Source organism: Dendronephthya gigantea, unplaced genomic scaffold (genome assembly GCF_004324835.1).
Source record: "Dendronephthya gigantea isolate DGI-Jeju-01 unplaced genomic scaffold, DenGig_1.0 000393F, whole genome shotgun sequence".
Classification (NCBI taxonomy): Eukaryota; Metazoa; Cnidaria; class Anthozoa; order Malacalcyonacea; family Nephtheidae; genus Dendronephthya; species Dendronephthya gigantea.
The window spans coordinates 36148-57768 of NW_021163403.1; the positions used below are offsets into that span (position 1 = coordinate 36148).

The window sequence follows — 21621 nt, forward strand, 5'->3', positions numbered from 1 at the left end:
TTTTGGCAGGATTCGAAACATCGATTTACCACATAAAAGACAGTTGTATTAGCGATTAGACTGCAAGGTCTTCTGCTGAATGGTTATAGTTATTTAGTTTACTTTATTCTTTTCACGAAGTTCATAATGAAGAAGGTCATGTCAGGATTCGAACCATCGATTTAGCACTTGGGAGACAATTGTCTTAGCTACTAGACTACAAGATCTTGTGCTGAATGGCCATGGTTATTTAATCTACTTTATTCTTTTCACGAAGTTCATAATGAAAAAGGTCATGGCACGATTCGAACCATCGATTTACCACTTGGCAGACATTTGTCTTACCCACTAGAATGCAAGATCTTGTGCTGAACGGCCATGGTTATTTAACTTACTTTATTCTTTTCACGAAGTTCATAATGAAAAACGGTTATGGTAGGATTCGAACCATCGATTTAACACTTGGGAGACCATCGTCTTCGCCACTAGACCACAAGGTCTTGTGCTGGTTGACCCTGGTTATTTAGTCTACTTTATCCTTTCACGAAGTTCATAATAAAAAAAGTTTTGGCGGGATTCGAAACATCGATTTAACACTTGGGAGAAAATTGTCTTTGCCACAAGACCACAAGTTCTTCGCGTGAACGGCTATGTTTATTTGATCTCTTTTACCGTTCTCACGAAGTTCATAATGAAAAACGGTTATGGTAGGATTCGAACCATCGATTTACCACTTATGAGACCATTGTCCTCGCCACTAGACGCAAGATCTTGTGCTGGATGGCCATGGTTATTTAGTTTAATTTATCCTTTTACGAAGTTCATAATGAAAACGGTTATGGTAGGATTCGAACCATCGATTTAACACTTGGGAGACCATCGTCTTCGCCACTAGACCGCAAGGTCTTGTGCTGGATGACCCTGGTTATTTTGTCTACTTTAACCTTTCACGAAGTTCATAATAAAAAATAGTTTTGGCGGGATTCGAAACATCGATTTAACACTTGGGAGAAAATTGTCATTGCCACAAGACCACAAGTTCATCGGATGAACGGCTATGTTTATTTGATCTATTTTACCGTTCTTACGAAGTTCATAATGAAAAACGGTTATGGTAGGATTCGAACCATCGATTTACCACTTATGAGACCATTGTCCTTTCCACTAGACGCAAGATCTTGTGCTGGATGGTCATGGTTATTTAGTTTACTTTATCCTTTTACGAAGTTCATAATGAAAACGGTTATGGTAGGATTCGAACCATCGATTTAACACTTGGGAGACCATCGTCTTCGCCACTAAACCGCAAGGTCTTGTGCTGGATGACCCTGGTTATTTAGTTTACTTTATCCTTTCACGAAGTTCAAAATAAAAAATGGTTTTGGCAGGATCCGAAACATCGATTTAACACTTGGGGGAAAATTTTCTTAGCCACAAGACCACAAGTTCTTCGGGGGAACGGCTATGTTTATTTTATCTACTTTATCGTTTTCACGAAGTTCATAATGAGAAAAGGTTAAGGTAGGGTTCGAACCATCGATTTAACACTTGGGAGACCATTGTTTTCGCCACTAGACCACCAGATCTTGTGCTGGATGACCCTGGTTATTTAGTCTACTTTATCCTTTCACGAAGTTCATAATAAAAAATAGTTTTGGCGGGATTTGAAACATCGATTTAACACTTGGGAGAAAATTGTCTTTGCCACAAAACCACAAGTTCTTCGGGTGAACGGCTATGTTTATTTGATCTCTTTTACCGTTCTCACGAAGTTCATAATGAAAAACGGTTATGGTAGGATTCGAACCATCGATTTGCCACATATGAGACCATTGTCCTCGCCACTAGACGCAAGATCTTGTGCTGGTTGGCTATGGTTATTTAGTTTACTTTATCCTTTTACGAAGTTCATAATGAAAACGGTTATGGTACGATTCGAACCATCGATTTAACACTTGGGAGACCATCGTCTTCGCCACTAGACCGCAAGGTCTTGTGCTGGATGACATGGTTATTTAGTCTACTTTATCCTTTTACGAAGTTCATAATAAAAAATAGTTTTAGCAGGATTCGAAACATCGATTTACCACTTAAGAGACAGTTGTCTTAACCATTAGACTGCAAGGTCTTGTGCTGAAAGGTTATGGTTATTTAATTTATTTATCCTTTTCACGAAGTTCATAATGAAAACGGTTATGGTAGGATTCGAGTCATTTATTTAACACTTGGGAGACCATCGTCTTCACCACTAGACCACAAGGTCTTGTACTTGACGGCTATGGTAATTTAGTTTACTTTACCCTTTTACGAAGTTCATAATAAAAAATGGTTTTGGCAGAATTCGAACATCGATTTACCACTTAAAAGACAGTTGTATTAGCCATTAGACTGCAAGGTCTTGTGCTGAACGGCGATGGTTATTTAATTTACTTTATTCTTTTCACGAAGTTCATAATGAAAAAGTCATAGCAGGATTCTAACCATCGATTTACTACTTGGGAGACGATTGTCTTCGCCAGTAGGCTGCAAGATCTTTTTCTGAGCGGTTATGGTTATTTAATTTGCTTTATCCTTTTCACGAAGTTCATAATGAAAAAAGGTTATGGTAGGATTCGAATCATCGAGATAACACTTGGTAGACAATTGACTTAGCCTCTAGAATGCAAGATCTTGTGCTGAACAGTCATGGTTATTAAATTTACTTTATTCCTTTCACGAAGTTCATAATGAAAAACAGTTATGGTAGGATTCGAACCATCGATTTACCACTTGGGAGACCATCCAACTCGCCACTCGACTACAAGGTCTTGTGCTGGATGGCCATGGTTATTTAGTTTACTTTCTCCTTTTACGAAGTTCATAATAAAAAAAAGAAAGCTTTTGGCAGGATTCGAAACATCGATTTAACACTTGGGAGACCATTGTCTTCGCCACTAGGCCACAAGGTCTTGTGCTGCACGGTTATGGTTATTTAATTTACTTTATCCTTTTCACGAAGTTCATAATGAAAAACGGTTATGGTAAGATTCGTCCCATCGATTTAACACTTGGGAAACCATCGTCTTCACCACTAGACCGCAAGGTCTTGTGCTGGATTACCATGGTTATTTAGTTTACTTTATCCTTTCACGAAGTTCATAATAAAAATGGTTTTGGCAGGATCCGAAACATCGATTTAACACTTGGGAGAAAATTTTCTTAGTCACTAGACCACAAGTTCTTCGGGAGAACAGCTATGTTTATTTTATCTACTTTATCGTTTTCAAGAAGTTCATAATGAAAAACTGTTATCGTAGGATTCGAACCATCGATTTAACACTTGGGAGACCAATGTTTTCGCCACTAGACCACAAGGTCTTCTGCTGAACAGTTATGGTTATTTAATTTACTTTATCCTTTTCAGGAAGTTCATAATGAAAACGGTTATGGTAGGATTTGAACCATCGATTTAACACTTGGGAGACCATCGTCTTCGCCACTAGACCACAAGGTCTTGTGCTGGATTGCTATGGTTATTTAGTTTACTTTACCCTTTCCACGAAGTTCATAATGAAAAACGGTTATGGTAGGATTCGAACCATCGATTTACCACTTATGAGACCATTGTCCTCGCCACTAGACGCAAGATCTTGTGCTGAATGGCCATGGTTATTTAATCTACTTTATTCTTTTCACGAAGTTCATATGAAAAGGTCATGGCACGATTCGAACCATCGATTTAACACTTGGGAGAAAATCGTCTCGCCACTAGACCACAAGGTCTTGTGCTGGATGACACTAGTTATTCAGTCTACTTTATCCTTTCACGAAGTTCCATAATAAAATAGTTTTAGCAGGATTCGAAACATCGATTTACCACTTAAGAGACAGTTGTCTTAACCATTAGACTGCAAGGTCTTGTGCTGAACGGTCATGGTTATTTAACTTACTTTATTCTTTTCACGAAGTTCATAATGAAAAAGGTCATGGCAGGATTCTAACCATCGATTTACTATTTGGGAGACGATTGTCTTCGGCACTAGACTGCAAGTTCTTGTGCTGAACGGTTATGGTTATTTAATTTATTTATCCTTTTCACGAAGTTCATAATGAAAACTGTTATGGTAGGATTCGAGCCATTGATTTAACACTTGGGAGACCATCGTCTTCGCCACTAGACCACAAGGTCTTGTACTTGATGGCCATGGTAATTTAGTTTACTTTACCCTTTTACGAAGTTCATAATAAAAAATGGTTTTGGCAGGATTCGAAACATCGATTTACGACATAAAAGACATTTTTATTAGCCATTAGACTGCAAGGTCTTCTGCTGAATGGTTATGGTTATTTAGTTTACTTTATTCTTTTCACGAAGTTCATAATGAAGAAGGTCATGTCAGGATTCGAACCATCGATTTAGCACTAGGGAGACATTTGTCTTACCCACTAGAATGCAAGATCTTGTGCTGAACGGCCATGGTTATTTAACTTACTTTATTCTTTTCACGAAGTTCATAATGAAAAACGGTTATGGTAGGATTCGAACCATCGATTTAACACTTGGGAGACAATCGTCTTCGCCACTAGACCACAAGGTCTTGTGCTGGTTGACCCTGGTTATTTAGTCTACTTTATCCTTTCACGAAGTTCATAATAAAATTAGTTTTGGCGGGATTCGAAACATCGATTTAACACTTGGGAGAAAATTGTCTTTGCCACAAGACCACAAGTTCTTCGCGTGAACGGCTATGTTTATTTGATCTATTTTACCGTTCTCACGAAGTTCATAATGAAAAACGGTTATGGTAGGATTCGAACCATCGATTTACCACTTTTGAGACCATTGTCCTCGCCACTAGACGCAAGATCTTGTGCTGGATGGCCATGGTTATTTAGTTTACTTTATCCTTTTACGAAGTTCATAATGAAAACGGTTATGGTAGGATTCGAACCATCGATTTAACACTTGGGAGACCATCGTCTTCGCCACTAGACCGAAAGGTCTTGTGCTGGATGACCCTGGTTATTTAGTCTACTTTATCCTTTCACGAGTTCATAATAAAAAATAGTTTTGGCGGGATTCGAAACATCGATTTAACACTTGGGAGAAAATTGTCTTTGCCACAAGACCACAAGTTCTTCGGGTGAACGGCTATGTTTATTTGATCTATTTTACCGTTCTTACGAAGTTCATAATGAAAAACGGTTGTGGTAGGATTCGAACAATCGATTTAACTCTTGGGAGAAAATCGTCTTCGTTACTAGGCCACAAGGTCTTGTGCTGCACGGTTATGGTTATTTAATTTACTTTATCCTTTTCACGAAGTTCATAATGAAAAACGGTTATGGTAGGATTCGTCCTATCGATTTAACACTTGGGAGACCATCGTCTTCGCCACTAGACCGTAAGGTCTTGTGCTGGATGACCCTGGTTATTTAGTCTGCTTTATCCTTTCACAAAGTTCATATTAAAAAAATTTTTTGGCAGGATTCAAAACATCGATTTAACATGCACTTGGGAGAAAATTGTCTTAGCCACCAGACCACGAGTTCTTTGCGTGAACGGCTATGTTTATTTGATCTACTTTATCGCATTCACGAAAATCATAATGAAAAAAGGTTATGGTAGGATTCGAACCATCGATTTAACAGTTGGGAGACCATCGCCTTCGCTACTAGACCAAAAGGTCTTGTGCTGGATAGCTATGGTTATTTAGTTTACCTTACCCTTTGTACGAAGTTCATAATGAAAAACGGTTGTGGTAGGTTTCGAACCATCGATTTACCACTTCTGAGACCATTGTCTTCGCCACTAGACTGCAAGATCTTGTGCTGGATGGCCATGGTTATTTAGTTTACTTTATCCTTTTACGAAGTTCACAATAAAAAATAGTTTTGGCAGGATTTTAAACATCAATTTAAAACTTTGGAGAAAATTGTCTTGGCCACTAGACCACAAGTTCTTCGGGGAACGGCTATGTTTATTTGATCTACTTTATCGTTTTCACGAAGATCATAATGAAAAAACGGTTATGGTAGGATTCGAACCATCGATTTAACACATGGGAGACCACTAGACCAAAAGGTCTTGTGCTGGATGCCCATGGTTATTTAGTTTACTTCATTCTTTTCATGAATTTCATAATGAAAAATGGTTTTGGCAGGATTCGAAACATCGATTTACTACTTAGGAGACAGTTGTCTTAGCCACTAGTCTGCAAGGTCTTGTGCTGAACGGCCATGGTTATTTAGTTTACTTTATTCTTTTCACGAAGTTCATAATGAAAAAAGGTCATGGCAGGATTCGAACCATCGATTTAACACTTGGGAGACAATTGCATTAGCCACTAGACTACAAGATCTTATGGAGAATGGCAATGGTTATTTAATTACTGTATTTCTTTTGACGAAGTTTATAATGAAAATCGGTTATGGTAGGATTCGAACCATCGATTTACCGCATGGGAGACAATTGTCTTCTCCAATCGACTACAAGTACTTGTGCTGAACGGCCATGTTCATTTAATTTACTTTTTCCTTTTCACAGATTTATAATGAAACACGGTTATGGTAGGATTCGAGCAATCGATTTGCCACTTGGGAGACCATTTCAGTTTGACAACCTTCAATCCAGCTGTTTTTGTAGCATTCTAGTAAAATTTTGTATGTTCCTTCACAGGCAGCTAGTGATCTAGAATAAAAATAACCAATGATTCAATATTTTGTCCACCACCACCCAAGGTGTGTGTACATAGCTTTTACTAGTAAACAACTCTAATATGTCTTTCCCTGAACAAGTAAAGTTGTCGGGTTTAAATAGAAATAAGCACACTTACAATGATTTCACAACTTCTTCTTCTTCTCGTTCCCGTTTGCTTCTATCCGATTCGTTAAACAAGTTTTTAAAGAAATTCTCTAAAGCTGATAACGTGATGTTATCATTGAATCACCATCTTTTGGTGTATGGAAATGAATATTGTGTTTTCGTACTGCTTAATTCAGACCAATATGTCAGTTGGTCGGCAGCTCTATATATTTTTTATATATTTATTTCATCTAACGAGTTTCGTACATCTCGACCAATTAATATGGCATTTAAGAGTACTAATTGCACGGATTTGGATGGATTGGCTGCGGATGGCATACCCTTGAGTATTTGTGGAGATATTGCTTTTCGATGTCGGGTCAACATACAACGAGTTGGCTTTGAACCTAAATACAAAGTCTCTTTTGCGATTGCTAAAGAAACGAAACATGGATTTGTTAGTCTAGTCCTGTGTACGAAGCCTTCAAGCAGGATCTAACAATGTGTGTGGATGTTTCGCCTAATCCTGGTCCTCAAACTTTTGATAATAATCAGTCGGATGAGATGTCTGAACATCGAAAGCAGTTACGTTTGATGAACACATTTCGACCCGCTAATAATCCTGAGGAGCTTAGTTCAATGCTTGGGCAGTTGAATCTACAGAAAGGTTGGTTGTTCCATATGACCTATAGGAATATTTGCTATAATACCTACTTCGCAAACACCACCGCCACACTATACAATCACTATCATCCTGCAAATCATCAGGAAGCTATCCCTGTTAGAATCACGGACCGTGTCCCAAAGCCTGTAAATATATATGGCAGAAATTATATTAGGAGAATCAATCTCATCAATATTCCTTTATCAGGCATTGCCAAGACTCCTGGTACGGCTGTTACTCAGCTTTGTTCTTTTGGTCTTCTCAACTGACGGTCTATTCGGAACAAAGCGAATTTAGTCAAAGACTATGTGGTTGAGAATGAATTTGATATATTTGCGATTACAGAAACCTGGCTTCACCCTGACAAATTTGATCATATATCTTTTGGGAATTTCACCCCGAAGGGCTACTCCTTTAACAATATCTCGAGACAACAAGGTAGAGGGGGAGGCATTGGTATACTAAACAACAACACTTTAAAAGTCAAGCTGGACTCGGCGAAAATGTTCTCACATATTAAGTCTTTCGAAGTGATGGGTATGCAAATCAATGTGTCATCTCTCTAAATATAATCGTATTATATCGACCTCCATGTAGACGATAAGTCGGAATTAACAACAAAAAAAATTCTCAATCTTGTTGATTCTTTTAATCTGGAACAACGTGTACAAACAACCAACACACTTTGCTGGTCACACGTTAGACCTTATCTTGTCTCGCCATGAGGAAAATATTGTTCAATCTATTGACGTTCATGATCCATCTATATCTGACCATTACACGGTTACATATGAACTCAATTTTAAAAAAACATTGTTTCAGAGAAGGGTCGTGGAGTCACGTAAAATTAAAGCAATCAATATGGACTCGTTCCTTAATGAAATTAGGCTATCTCCGATTAACACTGGGAACACGGCTGATATAAGTGCGAAAGTCAACCAATACAACTCGGAGCTGCCCAAAATTCTGGATCATCATGCACCACTTATTTCCAGAGAGATAATTATTCGTCCAGCTGCACCTTGGTACACTGAACAAATTAAAAACGAAAAACGTATCAGAAGGAAACTCGAGCGGGTATGGCGTAAGTCAAGACAATCCTGTGATCGTCTAAAATACAGTCAGCAATGTCGCCGTGTCAGTGAGCTATTATAGGAAAGTCGTACTCGTTATTATTCTGAAATTGTTAGAGATAATGGGAGTGACCAAAAGAAATTATTTAAAAACCGTTAGAAAGTTTACTACATTATACCCCTGATTCTCAATATCCTGTGTGCCAATCTGATGAGAATCTAGCTAACAATTTTATGACTTTCTTTGAGGACAAAATTAATAAAATATATGAAGATCTAACGGAATCCACTTAGCTAAATAAAATGTCGTTGTTTGCAGCTAAATGAAATGTCGTTGTTTGCAGTAATCCTCAGTTATTCTCCTGGTTTCTCATCGTTCCCAGTCTCTTCATCCTTACTGCGAAAACTGGTTTGAAAATATTAAAGATTTGGTGGAGAAATACTTCAAGTGTGTGGTCTTCTTTTTTCTTTATATTTTGTTATGTAAAAATGTAATATTTTGGTATGTTGATTTTTTTTAAGTTCGTGATGTATTTCTATGTAGCCTCAGTCTTATCCTAATGGGAATTTTTTTTTAGATGTGAAGAGAGGACGGCCAACCGAATTAAAGCTCTAAATGTGCTTTGTAACATATTAGGAACGTTATCTCCACTATATGAGGTATAAAATTTTAGTACTTTGAATAAATTTTAGTCCATTTTTCTAGACATTAGCGATATTATGAATCTTTTTCTAGTTTTATAACTCCTTGTTTTTTACAGGAAGAAATACTTGAGAATTCAGTGTTGCCACATTTAGACCACATTGTCAAAGATCGGGATATTTCTGTGCGGATCCGAGCTGTCCAGCTTCTGGTCGATGTTATTGAATCCTCTGATTCACCGAAAGTTTGCGATGTTTTGCATATAATCGAGAAGGTACTCAATACAATCATTTTCAGACGGTTTCATTTCTCCACTCCAATTTCCCTCTTCATTCGTGATGAGCTGATACTGTACTTCAATAGAAAACTCTTTCTTATCAGTGAAAGCTTCCTGACCTGAACCTAACTATATATCCGCAAATTGGATCGTTTTACACGGGGGTCGTGAATGCAAACGCATCAGTGAAGTAAAAGGATATATATTTCATTTATCAATTCCAGATTGCCACTGTCCAGTTGATCCTCTCAAACGATACGTTAAGCCGTCATGTAAAGAACATGTAAGGTAATTATAGAGACTGCAAGGTATATGTAGGAACATCTAGAGACATAAAATTACATCTAATCACTGTAATTTGTCTTTGTTGCTGCAGCCTCAGGATGAAACAGCATAGAAAGACATCAAGGAGGCTGTATTAGGATTAGTACGCTTGTTCAAGGTAATGAAGGACATGCAGAGATTGTCCACACATATTCGTTCATTGTGATGAAGTTATTTTCGTGAACAAAAATAAGTGTAATTTAATGCCACACTTGCTTCTCTTTCAGTAATTTCATTCTATTTTTGCAGATGAAATTGTTTCGTAAACCTCAAGAACGAGCCGAACGAATATTCAATATATTAGTGTACCACATAAAAACTCATTATGACAATGGCTATCGGACGTATAGTGCATCGGAAATACGGCTTTCGGTAAGGCAAATTCAATTCTATTTCTCGCGATTTTTCTATGATGTCTCACATTGTGTTTTCTTAAAGATTCTTCAATGTTTCCTCAGTCTGCGAGCTGACAACGTCTAGGCCTTGTGCAAGACAAAAGTAGAAAAGTTTAATTCACTTCGTATTTTGTTTGTTCTGAAAGAAAATGTTGGTTAATGACGATAGTGCCACGTATGTCAGGTATTCTGCTTCCAAAATTCCTTTTCTTGTTTGCGTAATACATTCTCATTTTTGTTTTAGTTCTGCAGAAGATAAGACAAACGGGATTGTTTCACTGCCTTACAGCGAGGCGATGAATGTTATTCTTGTGTGCTTACAACAGGTAAACTTTTCTATCATAATATATCATCTGGCATTAAGTTTCGATTGAAGTTCAACTTTCTTCATTTTCTAGGAATTGGAATGGGAGGTGTTGGATGTTCTTCTGAGGAACTTTCCAGAGGCACTGCAAGATAAAAACTTGATACTTTCTGGAAAGCAATATTTACGTTCAATATCTACAGTCTTCTCTAAAATGGGAAGGGAAGTGAAGTTGTGTCTTTTCACACCAAAATCATGAACTAAAAATTTTACTTTGCATTCAGGTTTCAAATTACGATTTTCTTCCTGGATTATTTCGTGTTCCTAACGATATGCGCCGACCTCATTTGTACGCTAGAATTTTTCCAGTACGGTTCTTATCAATCAGTTTTTTGCATATATCATAATATCTTACCATAATTATACCAAAACCATACCATACCATAACCATACCATATCATATAATCATATCATATAATCATATCATATAATCATATCATATAATCATATCATATAATCATATCATATAATCATATATACCATAACTAACCATAACTAAATCATACCATACGATAACCATATCTTACCATAATAATATCACACCATACCATACCATAACGAAATCATACCATACCATAACCATGCATATCATACCATAATTATATCATACCATACTAATGATTTAATTGGATATTTTATTGTAACACGTGCAGGTATTAACGGAGCTGTGTACGTACCACATTTTTATTGGTCAAGATGAACAGGTAAGAATCTGCGTGACTTTATTTTCAGCGGTTGTCTGTTCTTGCTTAAACGTTGTTGTATATTTCGTCTAGTGTTGTCTGATGCGTACTTGGTTGCTCATTTCGCGACGTTAAGCGTATCTTGTCTCACCGTATGTATGTTAGAAATGCCTTCAGTTATGGCAAGGTATGGCTACTTAAAATAGTCTGGAATTTGAGACGTTTTTTTATTTCCATTAGCACTTTGTAAGAATGAAGTTGATTTAAGTAGTTGCAGCGTTTTAGAAGTTTATTTCTTTGGAGATATTTGAAATCGTGCCTTGATAATGTGCTCAGTGAATTTACAGAAACGTTTTTCAATAAACTCAGCCTAAACGTAACGTCTCTTGTGATGCGAGATACTCCTTCACAAATATATGATTTTTTAAGTAATAATTACTAAATTTTCTGTCCTTAGACTGCTCCCACAATATCTGGAAAAGTTTACTAAACTTTCGCCAACGTCTCAAGTTGCCATACCACTGCTAGAATTTCTCTGGTATGTTTCTTGAAGTTACGTAAATTATGAAATCTGTTACAAAATATCAATGTACCCCCTAAAGAGAGCTAGGTTGTGTAAACACACAATCGTATTCGGCGAAAAGTTGGTAACATTCTTTTAAATCGTTTAAATCGCATTGTAACAGCTTTGTGCTTTGTACAAAAACTTCACAGCGATCCAGTTGAAACAAGTCTTTGGAATATGTTTGCCTTACACAGAATCATCGAAGTTGGCTCAACGCGATAACATCTGAAACTTTTTATTATTGGTTTTGTCAAAATGATTAAAATATAAACGAACTGATATGTTTCACCTTAGATACTCTCAATACACTGTAGCTCTTGCTGATAATGTCATTTCATCCTGGTTTGTCAACTGTCCGCTATTGTTAAGAAAACAATTCGTGCCATTTATTACGAAAGTAAGTCCACATGTCATTCTATTGCCAGGGGATTGCTTGCTGAATTTTCAATAGATATATTTGCAAGAGCGACCAAGTTTTAATATTCTTCTAGTGAAAGCTCTTAGGAACGTATTTGTCATTTCCAGGCTTCTTCAACTGATAGAAAAACTCGTGCAGATGATTCTAGCCAGGTGCCAAACACAAAATTCGATACCAAAGCATCTGACCTTCTTACCCGCGATTTAAAGCCCACTGGTACCGTAGGCTCAGTACAGAAATCTTGTGACTCAAACATCTTGTGACGACCAGCGGTGGGAAAGACTGAGATTTATGAAAGTTTAATTCCAAAACAACTCTTTGGTAAGGTCAACGATGGGTCAAACCTGTTCAATGTTTCGGTTGGGCATTCCGTTGGCGGAATGTCAAATTGATATTGTTGTATTTCAGATGATTTATCGGCCGAACTCATTAAAGAAGGAGCCAGACAACGCCTTGAAACTACAACAGAACTTCTTAGCAAGAGCACAGACAGCGTACATTGATTGTAGATCTTGTCAAAGATCGCCTCGCATCGTGTAGAGAAGATGAGGAAACTAATATTGAAGATACCCGGGATGATGTTGAAATAAGAAAACCGAACTCAAGGAGTCAGGTTTGTAATGTTAAAACAGATCGGCCATTGTTCGCGCATTTACGAAATGAACAAATTATCTGCCAACATTTTAGACAGCGCAGAACAAAAGATGCTGCTTACAGAACACGGCAGATCTTCACCCTCGTCGATTTTATTACAAGATTCCGGTCAAAAGTTGAATCTTGGTTCGGCATTTGTTCAACGAACTCGATATTTGAGTCGTAGTCCGAGATATGGACCAAGCGCTTTTATGGTAAGAATTTCTCTTCAAACTCGCTTTGCATGAAATTTATTTCGTGCAAGAACATTCACTATCCATCCCTTATATTGCTACTAACATGACTGGCAGGGGAAGCAGAAAAGAAAGAGATCTTTGATTTAGACTAGCTTTTTCATTTTACAATCGTTTCAGATTGATGTCGTACCAGATTCCAAAGACACTGTTTTACACAAGGAAGAAACTGAAGGCAAGCGAAATTACCTTTGCAATATGGAGGAAATATATATTATAATATGACTATATTTACCTATTTTTCTTTCACAGGGAACAGTCAAGGCTTATTAACTCGTGAAGAGTTTCAAAAGGTAGCAATTTTAAGATCACGAATCATCATCGTGCATTAATCTCAACATCTGTTTAATTTTAGCCTGTTCCTGGTAAATCCCTTCTGGATGCAAGTCCTTTGAAAACTTTTTTGAGTTAAGACGAGGATAAACTTAATCAATCCGTAAGTCACAGTAATAATAATGATAAATTGGTCTTATACGGATTATTAAATACTGAGCATTATAAACCGGTAAACTCAGAAACCGGTAATCTCAATTTTGCACTTCGAATTACGTAATTTAATCCTTGTGGTTGAAGGTGAGGACTTGCAACGTTACTTATTTATTACAGGGTGACGATAGCGTGGGGAATTCAGGGGTCGGTAGACTTAGGGAAAGACACTCGTAATATAATAGATTTTACAAAATATATCCTTAGGTTTTCCTATGAGTTACAATAAAACCTTTACAATTGTTCATTGATGAGCTCAGAATGTTTCGTTATCACGTGGCCTATGCACGACTCTTAATGGTTACTGTTAATCTGTTGTAACCACCTGCTGTACTGGTACGATTATTATCACATTTTGTTTGAGCTTTACATACCCGGGGAAAACACTCAGCCACGTCGAGGTTATTAGCTAATTCCAACAGCTTGTCGTAGTATTCATTGTGGAATAAATCTACAGAGGCACGTAGTTTTGCCATTTCATCCTTTAAAAGATTAATCTGTTTTATTGATTCCGCAATATCGATTTTTTTTTCTTCTTTAATTGGACCGTCAATGACAAAGTATGATCCAGAACATGTTGGGTGATAATGAGAGCAGCCATAAATTCAAATTTCTCCACGTTGCGAAAATGAGACTGTGCGTCACTAGCTAATCTAGGAAATGGCCCTTCCTGCGATCCTCCAAACTGCATAAAATTGAGTGTTTCGTAGATAACTTTGAATGCATCCAAACAACCATCGCGGGATCTTATTCGTTCTACCCATCGTGTCGTGGAAGGCTTTGCGAGCTTGTTACGGGTTAAACCAAACTCTTTCATCTTTTTACTTAGATACTGTGAGCGGATAGGGAAACTGATAAAAAAGCTGGCGATATTTTGTGCCTGACTCAAAATATTTTTCACTGGAAGAATTGAACACGCTTTGGCAACAATAAGGTTTAAACGATGACTGGAGTAATGAACATGCAACGCCTTCGGGTTTTTCTCTAATATTCTCCCAGAAATACCTTTTACCTGGCTGGACACAGCACTAGCACCGTCATATCCCTGGCCTCGACAATTTTGAAGGGAAGCCCGACATCTTGAAGTGTACTTTGACTAATGAACGGAATCAAATCCAAAGGCGAACAGTTCGGTATACAAATGAAAATGTTCTTGAATCATGTAAAACTTCAAATTTATTCAAGGTATGTTATATAATTAATAATGCATAATATATTTTCGAAATATTAATTTGAACTTAAAATCAGTGTCTACCGTCTACTTTTTTGCATATTATAAAAGTAGCAAGCAAATTCAAATGACCATAAACCCGGCATTATTTTAGAATTCGAAATTTTGACAGGATATAATTTTGTAGTTTTGATAGTTTATACACCCCAACAGCCAAACAATTTTATGATACTTATCCCTATATTGATCATTAAACCCTATAGAATGTATTAAATTATCCAGAAAGTATAAGCTTGGAGTTATCATTAAAAAGTGCCTTGCACCAGGTGAACTATATTTATTCAAATCTATTTACTAATTATTGTATTTTACTAATTTTGTATTTACTAATTATTGTATTTACTAATTATTGTATTTTACTAATTTTGTATATACTCATGTGTATGTTATAGTGATAATAATATAACAATAGAGTTGATGTTCGCGGTCATAAATGTGTTTTTGGCCCGACTTCGAACTCATTTTAGCCCGAGCGTAGCGAGGGTTAAAATGTGTTCCGCGAGGAGGGCCAAAAACACATTTATGCCCGCGAACATCAACTCTATTACTATAATATATAATAAACTATAAACTATTATTACTATAATATATGTTCAACATCGTCAGCCTTCATCCCCTTAGCTCAGTAAGTCATGCGACATTCCATGTCAGTTCCAGTAATTGTTCATCTCAGACCTTGAAAGAAAAAAAACAAACATTCCAAACACTCCAAACACTCCAAACACTCCCCATGTCTTCTGACCTGGATTCAAGTTTACTGCTTTTATCATCTTTTTTATTTCACGTTTCCATTTTGAACATGTCCAATTGCAAAAAAGTATCCAGCCGACTTAAAATAGTTTTATTTTTGCAGTTACTTTCCAGAATATACCGTTTGGTTAAGACTTGTGTATTATAGTATATCATAGTTTTAAAACTTCTTTTTCTGTCAGATATTTTCAATAATTAGCTATCGAGACCATCCTCAGTTGTTCGGGCTGGAATACACAAGCGGTCAGCTGAGAAATTACTCGTCTTCCGACAGGTAGTTTAAAAAAGCAGATTTTGTATGAAGCTATATAAAATATTTCTTGTTCTGAATGTTTGTATTTCACTCAATCTAGGGATATATCATTGGCTGGTTAGCTACACGGGGTTAGAGGCAGTGGAAATGGAGATGTTTGTGTAAAAACGACCCCAACGAAAGACGGTACTGTACGCTTTTTCATAGATGATTGAGCGAAAATTATGGTCAAAATTTTCCTGATGAAAATCTCGCACTGCTATGATTGCCGTAAATACGAACCCTCATTTCATTCTCCTCCTGACGTATGGGATCTCATATAACACACAAACAATTACACTTCTCGTCAGGTATTCCTATTAGTCAGTCCAATACATCACATACAGCAAAAGAAGAATTGTTTTTTTAAGATGATATATTTTTCAAGGTTATCGTTGGGGTCCATTGTATAACGTTGTTGACGAAGAAGTAGAAAGCAGTCATTTAAAATTCCTCGCTGCGTCTCCAGGTGAAATATTTCTCTTTTTATTTCACTTTAAATTTTTGAAATATCTCCAAAAGCTTATATTGTCTTATTACTGGTTCCTTGCAGGAAATTTAACCGAAGATGTGTAGAGATTTAACTGCAATATTTCCTACAGCGGTCTACTTCATGCAGTCACCCAAGACGTAAGTTGACAATTTCTTATTTTGTACTTTTCTGCAGACAAAATCCTGTGTAGAGAATATTATTGCATTTTTACTGAGTTTTAATGTTCTGTCAAAATCTGGATTAAGGCTGTTTTCCACTCACGTGTTTTTCATACGCACGTTAGTTTTCTGCTTATTTTAGTATGCATTAGTTGACCTAGATTTACAACAATAATCGTTATAAAGGAAGCGAGAATAATTTAAATTGGCAGATTGAAGCTTATTATAATCATAACCATGTACGCACGGACTCGAGTTTACTTGATAGTCGATAGCGTCGACAGCAAATGACATTGAAACGTTTGTATGGATATTTCGAAGTCCTGACAGTATAATTAATATCCCGTAGGTTATTTCAAGCAAATATTTGACTAGCGACGTCGAACAAGGCCAGTTAACCGCGTCGTGGATCGTAAACTGACCTCAATACAGAAAGTGGGGACAAAAAGCCATAGCCAAAATACAAACATTTTGTTCTAGGCCTCTCAGTTCCCGCCTCGCCGCGTATAAGGAACGTTAAGAGGCCTAGGGACTACGCTGCGGTAACTCTGGTTGCTGAGTTGACTGGGTCCGAATCCATGAAATGGTAGATTTGAATTTTCTCGCCAGAAGTACGGCTGGAATATTAAGTCTTTTAAACTCCAATATATATTTCAAACGATTTTAAATATTTTGTAAGGACTTTTCCCGGAGAATAAAGAAAGACTTATCATTAATGCCATCACAATGCTCATTGCTCACGAAGGTATTGTATATCTTTGCCAATAAATATATTTAGTGTTCACCCCTAAAATATACATATTCTGACTGCTATTACCTTCACAGGTATTCAATATATACATAAAATAGTTAAAATGTTTCGTCTATTTGCAGGAGACCAAAACAAAATATCAGATAAAGATCTCGAAGCACTGTTTCACGCTTTGAGACATTAGGTTGGATCCAAAGCAGGTTTCACAACGCTCACTAGGTGAGAAACGTTTATCTTTAACCACAACACACGCTGTTTACTCAACCAGCTCACTTTCTCTAGACCGTGTTTCTGTTTTGTTTTTACAGCTTCTATGAGAAGGTTGGTGTGAAAACTGTGAAAGCTTTGAAGAGGAATAATGAAGCCGTGACTCACGCCGCTGTCGACATACTGTGTGCTCTGATGCAGGTAAAGAGAGGGCTTTCCTTTAAGCGGCCAAAATGGTCAGACCGGTCATATTTAAATTTAAAATAGAGTATTTCGTTAAGAATATAGTTGCGAAATTTCCGAGCTAGACAGATGCAAGTAACGATATACTTGAACGCAGAGTTCTTGAAACACTCTAAAATACCAGTAATCTGTCTGTACCGAGATCAACAATAGGACCGGTCTGGCCGTTTTTTCCGTATAAAGGAAAGCGCCAACACTTTAACGATGAATTTCCTGGTAATATGTTGCCAAATCTGTCACTGTCATTAGTGTTACCCCTTTAACTTGCAATCCACATAAACTCAGCCAACTTTGAAATCTGAATGTTAACAGGATCCAATTTTATCGAAACCAATTCTTTTTTTTATATAGCCAACGCACGATAACTATGACATTCGACAAGAACAGATAAACAAAAGCTCTTTGTTATCCTCTGAAAAATTTCTAAGCAGTTTGTTGGAAATTCTCACGATAAATGTTGTAAGATGTGCGGTGTTGGTTGCCTATAATCTATGCTGAACCCTTGCATTTTTTTTTCCATCCCTCTTGTATGTATATAGCTTTGTTTTGGAAGAGAAATTCCCTTGCAAAACCCAGCAAGTGATTCGTAGCAACTGCCTTTCTAATTTGAACTACCTTTCTAACTAAACACAAGAAATAGATTAACCATGAAAACTTTTCTTCTATATTCGTTCTACTGGGGTTTTAGTTATAAGTGGATTGCTTGATTTTCTGACGTTTGCTCTGTGTCCTCCTTACAGGTTTGTTCTAGTTGCTTTGCAATATATTAAAATAATACGGGGGTGAAGTTGGACATTCATGTTAAACTAATAGTAAGGTGTGATTGCTTCCAATATTTTGAATCAACTCATGTAGTCTGTTACAATAAATCGACTATTGCATATTCCTCTTAGTGAGACAACAGATGATGAACAGTTTGGGAAATTACTGGAGAAAGTTGCAGGTATGCTACAAAGAAATTTGAGGAGCTTTTCATTCAACTTGTCTTCTTGGTAGTTTATGGCTCTTTGACTGAGGTTGAGAGTTGATTAAATAGCCTTTCTCTCTTTACCTTTTTGGTGAAGTTTACCACGTCCACTAGCTTGACCCATGCATAGGAGCAACTCATGAAGTCTGTTATTTGTTTGTCTAGAAATGGGTCATTGCATTTATCGATTGTTCCAGGTAGGTTTACGACAAAACTAAATAATAGTACCAATTTTACCATTTCTTCGCTTATGTATGTTTTACTATTGCCCGCTAATGGTTCTTACCAATCGTGGTTTTGAATTCGTTCCTCAACAATTTCAGCATCCGTCGACAACAATTGTGAAAGGTGCTGGCATGGTTCTGAAGGCGATAATCGAGGTACGTTTTATTCATTCATTCATCCATTGAGAATTTTCTGCCTTTGACGAACGTCATTTATAACGCTCTGCATTTTTTTAGCCGTGATGAATGTACATATTAGTTCAGTTGATATTTAAGAGGTTTTAAAGGGTCTTAATTTTGAGAGGTATTATACACACTTCAAATCAGCCAGGAACAGATGACGGAAAAATGAGTGAACTATAGATCCTCCGGCAGGAATCGAACCTACGCTTTTGCGATGCCGGTGCAATGCTCTTGTCACTGAGGACGTACAGTTGACTCATTTTTCCATCAACTGTTCCCTGCTTGAATTTGAAGTGCGTATAATACCACTCGAAATTAAGACCCTTTAAAACCTCAAGAATATTCCTGCATCGTGTGAAGTGCCTAAAATCATCTGTTAATATTATTTAGAACTTCACTTTAGGAAGCTGATGAAGAAACCTGCGGCAAAATACAAGTTCTGGCGCTTGCCGAGGGCGCTCTACCAAAACGCTTACGCATGGCCATGTTTACGCAAAGCACTGATAGACGTTCGCTATTGAACAGGTGCGAATTAGTGTGATAAATTAACAAATTGTTGCAGAGGTATAGCCTCTATTCCATCCGCAGGACCAGAGTTTATTTTAGCAACATTCTCAGATTCATCTTAAAACTTGTGATTTTATAATCCTCTATATACTAGCCATCCGTAAATAGTTCAATTGAGACTAACAAGCATACTCCTATAAGTAATTTATAATATTATTGTTGGCATAGCATCATCCAACAGCAATGGCATTACTTGCGAGAATAATGTTCGTATTAAAGTAGTTATAGTTTTTAATGTCTAAAATATACAAGAAAGTTTAAATGCGAGATTTCCTGTTCATAATTTTTGGTTCATAAACAATTATGTAATAAATTTGAATACGATTTTCACAGCCTGCTGGTTTGCTCTATTACCTTGAAAGCCCTGACGAAGTAAGAAATCTTTGAAAACTTTTTTGCGAGGGCCATTATTTACATAAACCCATTGAGGTGATTCTGACTAACCAATCGTATTCATGACTAAGTGGTATCAACTGCTTTGGTAACTAAACTCCATCATTCATCCTTAAACTGTGCCAACTGCCCCACTGAGGAAATAATTAAATGGTAATTCATTCAGAAGTGTAAAACCTTTTTGTAAAGAAACAATTTTGTTGGAAAGTTTTTATCTTTCCTTCAGCCACCAGAGACTGAAGAAGATCGTTTATCAATTCGTGACAATGTAAAGCTTGCAGAAGTACGTTTTAAATCAACAATCGTGTTCCAAAATTTCATAATGCATGCTTGCATGTACGTATAAGCCTGTTATTTCACGTGCTATACTTGTGTCTTAGAGCTCTGGAAAAACGAGGGAACGTTGAGGAATCAACTTGAAGGATATCTCTCGCATTGGAGGACAAAAATAGGATTCAAATCCAGGAAAGATGTGAGAATTTAAATCCAGTTTTTTTATTACAAGTAAGTGTTCATATTAAGAAAATGGGAAAATGTTCTAGTCGTTTGAAAGATGAAAAAGCAATGATATTTAAGCGGATCTTTTTTACAGATTCAGTCAAGATCTGACAGCGTACAACCTGATTTGGAATTACAAGGTGAGTCTCGAAGTTAAGGTTAGTTTCCGTTGAAAATATAGAAAGGGAAATGTAATGGAGGATTTCCTGTCGCTATGAGTATAACAAGACAAATTCAATAGTCCTGACCTCTTTCTCTAAACTGTTCTCGTAAAAGAGTATGAAACAATTTCTTATGTTTTCAATGTGACAGACGCGAGAGGAACTTCTGGGGCACTCGAATCTGATTTGCACGCATTTGCAATGGAAAAAGATCTGAGTGGAAACTACGTTGTCTTTTGGAATCACCTTTAGTTTGAAGTCCTGTATGAATGTTTAGCTGATGAACTGAAATAGGTTAGTGATAAGCCTAACTGCTCTAGCTTTTTAACAGTTCTTCATAAAGCGTCCCCCCTTATTCCTCGATAGGAATCAAACTCAGTAACGTATCTCTGCTATCAGGTGACTATTATTTGAGAGTCTTGTTGGAACAAAACGACGAGGAGACCGATAACAAATGTGTGAGTCCACGACATTTATCTATCAGGGTTTGCAAATATTCAAACTACTTTCCATGTGCTTTTCTGTCTGGCTTCCCCCTATTCTCTATATTGCTGCACAGTTCACGCAATGTTATTTGTCCTGCAGAATGTAGTAGAGAAGTATAGAATCATGGATGAAACCATTCAAGATTCGATCGACTTTTCTATTTTGTTTTCAGGCTCGAGTTGTCTAACGATCTGTATCACTGATTCCTATTGACAACTAAACCAACTATGAAAGCAATGTGCCTTCAGGTGAGGATGTCGTTTAGGCGAATGTAGCCATGTGTAGCCTTCGAAGAATGAATTAAACAAATTGGAATATTTCATTCACAGGCGATGACTAAAGTTTATGGAAAATATCACGAAGAGATTGGAGCTTTTAATGACACCAAGCTAAGGATCATCTGTTATTGATCCAGTGTTACTGCAGGAGCCTGAACTAAACTAACTTTATTCATACTGTTTCGTATTTTTAGCAT

At 36.9% G+C, this 21621-nt stretch overlaps 3 long non-coding RNA genes across 3 annotated transcripts in view; all 3 read left to right on the top strand.

The window, feature by feature from the left end:
• The first annotated feature begins 13318 nt into the window (after window positions 1-13318).
• LOC114542768 overlaps window positions 13319-21621 on the top strand; it is a 34083-nt gene continuing 25780 nt past the window's right edge. The window contains exons 1-2 of the long non-coding RNA XR_003689757.1: window positions 13319-13349; window positions 13412-13492. This is a non-coding gene — a long non-coding RNA (uncharacterized LOC114542768). The remainder of the gene's footprint in view (window positions 13350-13411; window positions 13493-21621) is intronic.
• LOC114542767 lies at window positions 14686-15745 on the top strand. The gene is made up of 3 exons (XR_003689756.1): window positions 14686-14727; window positions 14977-15039; window positions 15706-15745. It is a non-coding gene; the product is annotated as an uncharacterized LOC114542767 (long non-coding RNA).
• Window positions 21105-21516, top strand: LOC114542766. Its single transcript, XR_003689755.1, has 3 exons — window positions 21105-21118; window positions 21319-21394; window positions 21476-21516. It is a non-coding gene; the product is annotated as an uncharacterized LOC114542766 (long non-coding RNA).